Source organism: Acipenser ruthenus, chromosome 35, assembly GCF_902713425.1.
Source record: "Acipenser ruthenus chromosome 35, fAciRut3.2 maternal haplotype, whole genome shotgun sequence".
Classification (NCBI taxonomy): Eukaryota; Metazoa; Chordata; class Actinopteri; order Acipenseriformes; family Acipenseridae; genus Acipenser; species Acipenser ruthenus.
In genome coordinates, this window is record NC_081223.1 from 985,408 (window position 1) to 995,998 (window position 10,591).

Consider the following 10,591-nt stretch of genomic DNA (forward strand, 5'->3'; position numbering starts at 1 on the left):
CAACAGTTGCAAATATTATTAAGAAGTTTAAGGTCCATGGAACTGTAGCCAACCTCCCTGGGCGCGGCCGCAAGAGGAAAATCGACCCCAGATTGAACAGAAGGATAGTGCCAATGGTAGAAAAAGAACCAAGGATAACTGCCAAAGAGATACAAGCTGAACTCCAAGGTGAAGGTACGTCAGTTTCTGATCGCACCATCTGTCGCTTTTTCAGCGAAAGTGGGCTCCATGGAAGAAGACCCAGGAGGACTCCACTTTTGAAAGAAAAACATAAAAAAGCCAGACTGGAATTTGCTAAAATGCATATTGACAAGCCACAATCCTTCTGGGAGAATGTCCTTTGGACAGATGAGTCAAAACTGGAGCTTTTTGGCAAGTCACATCAGCTCTATGTTCGCAGATGAAAAAATGAAGCTTTCAAAGAAAATAACACCATACCTACAGTGAAACATGGAGGAGGCTCGGTTATGTTTTGGGGCTGCTTTGCTGCACCTGGCACAGGGTGCCTTGAATCTGTGCAGGGCACAATGAAATCTCAAGACTATCAAGGCATTCTGGAGCGAAACGTACTGCCCAGTGTCAGAAAGCTCTGTCTCAGTCGCAGGTCATGGGTCCTCCAACAGGATAATGACCCAAAACACACAGCTAAAAGCACCCAAGAATGGATAAGAACAAAACATTGGACTATTCTGAAGTGGCCTTCTATGAGTCCTGATCTGAATCCTATCAAACATCTATGGAGAGAGCTGAAACTTGCAGTCTGGAGAAGGCACCCATCAAACCTGAGACAGCTGGAGCAGTTTGGTCAGGAAGAGTGGGCCAAACTACCTGTTAACAGGTGCAGAAGTCTCATTGAGAGCTACAGAAAACGTTTGATTGCAGTGATTGCCTCTAAAGGTTGTGCAACAAAATATTAGGTTAGCGGTCCCATCATTTTTGTCCATGCCATTTTCATTTGTTTTATTATTTACAATATTATGTTGAATAAAAAATCAAAAGCAAAGTCTGATTTCTATTAAATATGGAATAAACAATGGTGGATGTCAATCACTTTTGTCAGTTTTAAGTTATTTCAGAGAAAATTGTGCATTCTTCGTTTTTTGAGGAGGGGTACCAACAAATTTGAGCATGTCTATATTTGAGCATATATATATACACAGTACTGTGCAAAAGTTTTAGGCAGGTGTGAAAAAATGCTGTAAAGTAAGAATGCTTTCAAAAATAGACATGTTAATAGATTATATTTATCAATTAACTAAATGCAAAGTGAGTGAACAGAAGAAAAATCTAAATCAAATCCATATTTGGTGTGACCACCCTTTGCCTTCAAAACAGCATCAATTCTTCTAGGTACACTTGCACAAAGTCAGGGATTTTGTAGGCATATAGTCAGGTGTATGATTAAACAATTATACCAAACAGGTGCTAATGATCATCAATTCAATATGTAGGTTGAAACACAATCATTAACTGAAACAGAAATAGCTTTGTAGGAGGAATAAAACTGGGTGAGGAACAGCCAAACTCAGCTAACAAGGTGAGGTTGCTGAAGACAGTTTACTGTCAAAAGTCATACACCATGGCAAGACTGAGCACAGCAACAAGACACAAGGTAGTTATACTGCATCAGCAAGGTCTCTCCCAGGCAGAAATTTCAAGGCAGACAGGGGTTTCCAGATGTGCTGTCCAAGCTCTTTTGAAGAAGCACAAAGAAACGGGCAACGTTGAGGACCGTAGACGCAGTGGTCGGCCAAGGAAACTTACTGCAGCAGATGAAAGACACATCATGCTTACTTCCCTTCGCAGTCGGAAGATGTCCAGCAGTGCCATCAGCTCAGAATTGGCAGAAAACAGTGGGACCCTGGTACACCCATCTACTGTCCGGAGAAGTCTGGTCAGAAGTGGCCTTCATGGAAGACTTGCGGCCAAAAAGCCATACCTCCGACGTGGAAACAAGCCCAAGCGACTCAACTATGCACGAAAACACAGGAACTGGGGTGCAGAAAAATGGCAGCAGGTGCTCTGGACTGATGAGTTAAAATTTGAAATATTTGGCTGTAGCAGAAGGCAGTTTGTTCGCCGAAGGGCTGGAGAGCGGTACACAAATGAGTGTCTGCAGGCGACAGTGAAGCATGGTGGAGGTTCCTTGCAAGTTTGGGGCTGCATTTCTGCAAATGGAGTTGGGGATTTGGTCAGAATTAATGGTCTCCTCAATGCTGAGAAGTACAGGCATATACTTATCCATCATGCAATACCATCAGGGAGGCATCTGATTGGCCCCAAATTTATTCTGTAGCATGACAACGGCCCCAAACATACAGCGAAAGTCATTAAGAACTATCTTCAGCGTAAAGAAGAACAAGGAGTCCTGGAAGTGATGGTATGGCCCCCACAGAGCCCTGATCTCAACATCATCGAGTCTGTCTGGGATTACATGAAGAGAGAGAAGCAACTGAGGCTGCCTAAATCCACAGAAGAACTGTGGTTAGTTCTCCAAGATGTTTGGGCCAACCTACCTGCCGAGTTCCTTCAAAAACTGTGTGCAGGTGTACCTAGAAGAATTGATGCTGTTTTGAAGGCAAAGGGTGGTCACACCAAATATTGATTTGATGTAGATTTTTCTCTGTTCACTCACTTTGCATTTTGTTAATTGATAAATATAAACTATTAACATGTCTATTTTTGAAAGCATTCTTACTTTACAGCATTTTTTCACACCTGCCTAAAACTTTTGCACAATACTGTATATATATATATATAATTTATTATGAAATTAGTATTTTAAATACAGCCATAATCCAAAGGCAAACTTCCCCCCAGGCTGCACCACAAAGCACTGGCTCTTAGGGGTTAACCCAAAGATCAAACTTCAGTCTCCAGGGTCACAATGCACCAACAGTTACATACAATTTAGAGATTTAAAGTACTTTCAATGAGTGTTCAATTTAGTATCAATCATTTTTCACTTTAAGTTTTAAGGGACTATTTAAAAAAATAAGAAGTATTTAGGTCAATATTGAACAGAAGGATATTATATCAAATAAGTCAAACAAAATGTCAAAACCATCTTTTTAATTTAGTTAGTAAACCCATCTTTATAAGCACATAAGGTACTCTGTTGTGTGATGTACTCTGATATCATCACTTCCCAAGTGGCTGAACAGACTTGTCTTTGCCTCCTGGTTTACAGCACTGGGGCCTGCTGAAATTAGTGTATCACACACTTGTAAGAAAATGATATAATGACAGTTTCTACAATATTTTGTGTGAATTAGATTAATTGACACAATTATTAAATACTTATCTGACAAGGGTGTGGAAACATTTGAACTAAGAGAATTATTTGCTTTTCTAATTGTCCTTTGAAAATACTGATATTTGAGAAATAGTACTAAAAGTTAACTTCATAAAAACATTTGTGTAAGTGGAATAACAGATATATGTGTTTACTTATTCAGGAGCTGTAAGGGCTAATGTTTTTACAAAGAGTGCCACGGAGGAGCCTTTCAGCCTTGGCAATGAATTGGCTACGATATGCCAAAGACCGCAGTGGAGGCCGGAGGAAGAGGTCAGAGGCTGCTGCAGCATCTCACGAGTAAAACTTGGGAGGTGTTTTTTATTTTGTAAGCTTTTCTAATAAAACATTTGATCACAAAAAACAATATGGAAACTTAAAAAAAAAAAAGTGTGATTACAAGACTTGGTGTTTATTTTATTTTTTTTACCTTAATACTAAATAGATCAAATCAAATAAGTCAAGCAGTTTGTAAAAAATAATTCTGTTAACATTTAAAATAATTTTGAAATATTTACTTGTTTGTGATGGTAATCTGAGAGTAACAAAAATGTTTAAGACCTAATTAGCTAATAATCTCCATTAAACTACTAATGTTTAATGACATAGGTCCAACATACTGTCTGACAATTAGCCAACATGGGGCCAATGATGGTATTTAACATTGGGCCACTTTTGTTGGGCCAATGTAGGGCCGATGAGCAAAACAATGTGGTGCCAATGTTGGGCTCTGACATAGGGCCAATTTACCGTCTGACATTGGGCCAACATAGGGCCAATGTTAGCATGTTTACTGGGTTCATACATGATTAAATGCAAATTGCCTAATATATTGCCATTATCAGGCCTATAATGATAAGACATTTTATATTGCATTTGTTTGTTAGTAATCATACTTTCTGAAAGATCTGGCAAATTTCCAGCTGTCGCACTGTGTCTGTGATTGCTTCTGGTGTGCACAGTGTTTTCGCCACAAATTTGTTGTGTCGCCCCAGTAAAAATCGCGTCGCGTCTGGTGTGAAGGCCTTAAGACGCCTTGGATAAGGGCATCTGCTAAGAAATAAATACAATAAAATTTAAATAAAAGACTACTGGTGGCCAGGAATGACCAAAAAAGGGAAACAAATATGTTGCCAACTGCCTTTGCTGCAACCAGATTAAGCCAAGAACAATACGTATTTGAAAACCCCTGTATCCCAGTCTGTTGATTTTATCAGAATGTTACCCAGAACTTCCAAGGGCAACCAGTACTGTTGGTCTTTGTGGATCATCTCACGGGATCCACTGAAGTGTATCACAGACATGAAATTGAAAAAATTAAAATTGCATCAGACCACAAAACCTTCTACCACATATGTGTCCTCTAAGTGTTTCTTTGCAAAAGCTATGCGGCATATCATATGGCTTTTTTTCAGCAGGGGCTTCCTTCTTGCCACCCTCCCATACAGGCCATGTTTGTGGAGTAGTCTTGAAATTGTTGAACAGTCAACATTTTCCCCAATCTCAGCCAGAGACCTCTGTAGTTCTTTTAAAGTAATCTTAGGCCTCACAGTGACCTCCCTCAGCAGTTTCCTTAAGCCACGGCTACTGACTTTGGAGGGACAGTCTGATCGAGGCAGTGTCTTGGTGGTGCCAAACTGATTCCACTTTACAATGATGGACCTGACAGTGCCCCAAGGGATATTCAAAGACATTGAAAGTTTCTTATAGCCTTCCCCCAATCTGTACCTTTCAATAACTTTATCCCGGAGTTCTTTTGGCAGCTCCTTGTTCGGCATGTTTTGCCATTTGCTTCAATTCACTTCATACAACAGAAACAGCTAGATTCTTCATCAGGAGTATTCAAATCAGTTGAACTACTGTGATTGGACACAGGTGGGCTCTATTTAACTTATTATGTGCCTTGGTAAGGCAATTTGTTGTACCTGAGCTAATTTGGGTTTGCTATGACAAAGGGTGTAAAGACTTATGCAATCAAGACTTTTTATTTTTTTATTTTTAATTACTTTTTGAATATTTCTATAATTGTTCTTTCACGTTGAAAGTGTAGATGATGTTGTGTAGATCAGTGAAAAAACTCCTACTTTAATGCATTTTGAATTGTGTTTTTTAGGCAGTAGAATGAGAAATGTTCAAGGGTGTGCCTTGTATCTATATAACAAAAAGTCAAGATTGGCCTAATTGCTTCTCCTAACTTGGGCTTTTGTGTTTGATATCACCCCTTTAAACGGCTGTTGCGTTTTTCTAATTTGCTTTTACATTGACAATGTTTTTGTTATAGATATCACTTCTTTTTTTACTTCAACAAATAATTAATAAAGCGAGGGAAAGATATTCGAGAATGTGTTTGGTAGACAGACAGACAGACAAGCCACGAGAGTAATAAGTCAAGTAAAATAACAGTAATGAGAAAAGATTTGAAAGTAAGATAGTGGTATAGAAGAGACTTTTTCACAGTGTTGTAAGTGTAAATATCTTATTATTTTGGTTGCAAATGTACATCCATCAGTGGTAAAAACAAAATGTATATTTTGGTAACTTGATTTTTACGCAGGTACAAAAGTAAAATGTTATGAATGGTTCAAAATGTACATACAAATTGCTAAAGGGCAGTATACTAAGAGATTATAATGCTTGAAACAAAACAGTATTCTCCTTAATATACTGGAGTTATGAACTTAGCCCAATAGAAGTCATTTGAAATGAGCTCTTCATAAAAGGCCATATACATGTCCTTTGCATTTTTTGGCCATGGTTTGACTTCAATGAGTGTGTCATTTGCATACACCCATTTTCCGGTAGCACCCACTGCAAGAACAGACACACAGTGTCCTGAATCAACACATGTGCTGCTTTGTAGTGCAGTAAACAGATGTTGTAGGTTGTTCTACATTTTCAAAGAGACCTTGATGGAAAGGTGTGAATGTGTGGGTTGCAGTGCGTAGTGAAAGGGTGATGCAGGTGCTCCAAATAAAAGACAAACACAAAGTTCACGGTACAAGTTATTTTATTTTCCTTGACCAGTATTTAAATGATAAAACTGGCTCTATCCAGCAATGGGTATTGCCAGCGCCAAAACAAGGGGTTGCAGTCCCGAAATAATAATCCCTAAAACACAAACACAACACAAACACAGACACGTCTCCGGACAGTGCGTGCTCGAGTGCAGGTGCGGTGCTGGATACAGTGATGCCGGTTAAGTGCAGGTGCGGTGAAGTCCGGGTGAATCGCTGGCCTCAGGCTGCAGCTCCCAGATCCGTGCTTAATCAGTCTGACAGACAAAACACACACGGCTGCAAAACAAACAAAACACTTAACTCTCCTTCCAAACAGTCCTCGTTTCCTACCATTAACCACAACAAAGGAACCGATTATGGCGTCACGTCCCCCTAAAGTACCCTCAGCCCGCCCCCTCCGATAGCTAGTTCAATCACGTCTCCTCCAATTCATGAATGAAACTGTGCTTACCGTACTAGGGCGGGGACTCCTGGTACCGTGACACCATCCCTTTCCTGAATGGCCGTCTTCCGACTGCCCCCGGAATAAACAGCCAAAACATTCAGTACGGGGCACGCAGTTCCTGCTGTACAGTGCTCTCACAGGTCGAGAGGGAGATTGTTGATTCAGATTCATTCGCTCTTTGTCACAAAAGGTCAACAAGATATGTTGCTCTCATGAGTTTTGAAGCATGACTCCTGCCTTTTAAGTTTTTCACTAGTTGTGTGACATAGTATTGTTTTTGGCATTGGAGTCTTAAAATGTTTTCTCTTTTGTATGTGTTTACTAATTGTTTCACTTTGTAGCAAATGTTGTAGTTGTGTCTTCTTTTAGCTCTTACAAGGATATATTTGTCAGCATAATATGGTTTGTACAAAGTTTTTTTCTGTTTGGGTTCTGATGGTATTGTCTTTTCTTTGCAGTTGATTGTAATGCAGGATTTGCAGCATGCTTTGTCTTTCCACTGTTTCTTTTTGGTTCTGCGTGGTGTTTGTAGGTTTCATGCTCCAGAAGTTGCTTTGCCGCTGCGTTTTGTTGGTAACGTTCCCACTGTTGAAGTTCTTTTGCCTCTAAGTTTTGTTGGTAACGTTCCCTCTGTTGAAGTCGCTTTGCCTCTGAGTTTTGTTGATAACGTTCCCTCTGTTGAAGTCGGTTTGCCTCTGAGTTTTGTTGGTAACGTTCCTGATGTTTAAGTCACTTTGCCTCTAAGTTTTGTTGTGTAATGTTCTCGCTGTTGAAGTCACTTTGCCACTGCATTTTCTTGGTAACGTTCCCTCTGTTGAAGTCGCTTTGCCTCTGAGTTTTGTTGATAACGTTCCTTCTGTTGAAGTCGCTTTACCTCTGAGTTTTGTTGATAACGTTCCCTCTGTTCAATTCGCTTTGCCTCTGAGTTTTGTTGATAACGTTCCCTCTGTTGAAGTCGCTTTGCCTCTGCATTTTGTTGGTAACGTTCCCTGCAGTTGAAGTCGCTTTGCCTCTGAGTTTTGTTGATAACGTTCCCTCTGTTGAAGTCGCTTTGCCTCTAAGTTTTGTTGGTAACGTTCCCTCTGTTGAAGTCGCTTTGCCTCTGAGTTTTGTTGATAACGTTCCCTCTGTTGAAGTCGGTTTGCCTCTGAGTTTTGTTGGTAACGTTCCTGATGTTTAAGTCACTTTGCCTCTAAGTTTTGTTGTGTAATGTTCTCGCTGTTGAAGTCACTTTGCCACTGCATTTTCTTGGTAACGTTCCCTCTGTTGAAGTCGCTTTGCCTCTGAGTTTTGTTGATAACGTTCCTTCTGTTGAAGTCGCTTTACCTCTGAGTTTTGTTGATAACGTTCCCTCTGTTCAATTCGCTTTGCCTCTGAGTTTTGTTGATAACGTTCCCTCTGTTGAAGTCGCTTTGCCTCTGCATTTTGTTGGTAACGTTCCCTGCAGTTGAAGTCGCTTTGCCTCTGAGTTTTGTTGATAACGTTCCCTCTGTTGAAGTCGCTTTGCCTCTGAGTTTTGTTGGTAACGTTCCCTCTGTTGAAGTCGCTTTGCCTCTGAGTTTTGTTGATAACGTTCCCTCTGTTGAAGTCGCTTTGCCTCTGAGTTTTGTTGATAATGTTCCCTCTGTTGAAGTCGCTTTGCCTCTGAGTTTTGTTGGTAACGTTCCCTCTGTTGAAGTCGCTTTGCCTCTGAGTTTTGTTGATAACGTTCCCTCTGTTGAAGTCGCTTTGCCTCTGCGTTTTGTTGATAATGTTCCCTCTGTTGAAGTCGCTTTGCCTCTGAGTTTTGTTGATAATGTTCCCTCTGTTGAAGTCGCTTTGCCTCTGCGTTTTGTTGATAACGTTCCCTCTGTTGAAGTCGCTTTGCCTTTGCGTTTTGTTGGTAACGTTCCCTCTGTTGAAGTCGCTTTGAATTTGCGTTTTGTTGGTAACGTTCCCTCTGTTGAAGTCGCTTTGCCTCTGCGTTTTGTTGGTAACGTTCCCTCTGTTGAAGTCGCTTTGCCTCTGAGTTTTGTTGGTAACGTTCCCTCTGTTGAAGTCGCTTTGCCTCTGAGTTTTGTTGGTAACGTTCCCTCTGTTGAAGTCGCTTTGCCTCTGAGTTTTGTTGATAACGCTCCCTCTGTTGAAGTTGCTTTGCCTCTGAGTTTTGTTGGTAACGTTCCCTCTGTTGAAGTCGCTTTGCCTCTGAGTTTTGTTGGTAACGTTCCCTCTGTTGAAGTCGCTTTGCCTTTGCGTTTTGTTGGTAACGTTCCCTCTGTTGATGTCGCTTTGCCTCTGAGTTTTGTTGATAACGTTCCCTCTGTTGAAGTCACTTTGCCTCTGCGTTTTGTTGGTAACGTTCCCTCTGTTGAAGTCGCTTTGCCTCTGCGTTTTGTTGATAACGTTCCCTCTGTTGAAGTCGCTTTGCCTCTGAGTTTTGTTGATAACGTTCCCTCTGTTGAAGTCGCTTTGCCTCTGAGTTTTGTTGGTAACGTTCCCTCTGTTGAAGTCGCTTTGCCTTTGCGTTTTGTTGGTAACGTTCCCTCTGTTGAAGTCGCTTTGCCTCTGAGTTTTGTTGATAACGTTCCCTCTGTTGAAGTTGCTTTGCCTCTGAGTTTTGTTGGTAACGTTCCTGCTGTTGAAGTCGCTTTGCCTCTGAGTTTTGTTGGTAACGTTCCCTCTGTTGAAGTTGCTTTGCCTCTGAGTTTTGTTGATAACGTTCCCTCTGTTGAAGTCGCTTTGCCTCTGAGTTTTGTTGGTAACGTTCCCTCTATTGAAGTCGCTTTGCCTCTGCGTTTTGTTGATAACGTTCCCTCTGTTGAAGTCGCTTTGCCTCTGAGTTTTGTTGATAACGTTCCCTCTGTTGAAGTCGCTTTGCCTCTGAGTTTTGTTGGTAACGTTCCCTCTGTTGAAGTCGCTTTGCCTTTGCGTTTTGTTGGTAACGTTCCCTCTGTTGAAGTCGCTTTGCCTCTGAGTTTTGTTGATAACGATCCCTCTGTTGAAGTCGCTTTGCCTCTGAGTTTTGTTGGTAACGTTCCTGCTGTTGAAGTCGCTTTGCCTCTGAGTTTTGTTGGTAACGTTCCCTCTGTTGAAGTTGCTTTGCCTCTGAGTTTTGTTGATAACGTTCCCTCTGTTGAAGTCGCTTTGCCTCTGAGTTTTGTTGGTAACGTTCACTCTGTTGAAGTCGCTTTGCCTCTGCATTTTGTTGATAATGTTCCCTCTGTTGAAGTCGCTTTGCCTTTGCGTTTTGTTGGTAACGTTCCCTCTGTTGAAGTCGCTTTGCCTCTGAGTTTTGTTGGTAACGTTCCCTCTGTTGAAGTCGCTTTGCCTCTGAGTTTTGTTGGTAACGTTCCCTCTGTTGAAGTCGCTTTGCCTCTGCGTTTTGTTGGTAACGTTCCCTCTGTTGAAGTCGCTTTGCCTCTGCGTTTTGTTGGTAACGTTCCCTCTGTTGAAGTCGCTTTGCCTCTGAGTTTTGTTGGTAACGTTCCCTCTGTTGAAGTCGCTTTGCCTCTGAGTTTTGTTGGTAACGTTCCCTCTGTTGAAGTCGCTTTGCCTCTGCGTTTTGTTGGTAACGTTCCCTCTGTTGAAGTCGCTTTGCCTCTGCGTTTTGTTGGTAACGTTCCCTCTGTTGAAGTCGCTTTGCCTCTGAGTTTTGTTGGTAACGTTCCCTCTGTTGAAGTCGCTTTGCCTCTGCGTTTTGTTGGTAACGTTCCCTCTGTTGAAGTCGCTTTGCCTCTGCGTTTTGTTGATAACGTTCCCTCTGTTGAAGTCGCTTTGCCTCTGAGTTTTGTTGATAACGTTCCCTCTGTTGAAGTCGCTTTGCCTCTGCGTTTTGTTGGTAACGTTCCCTCTGTT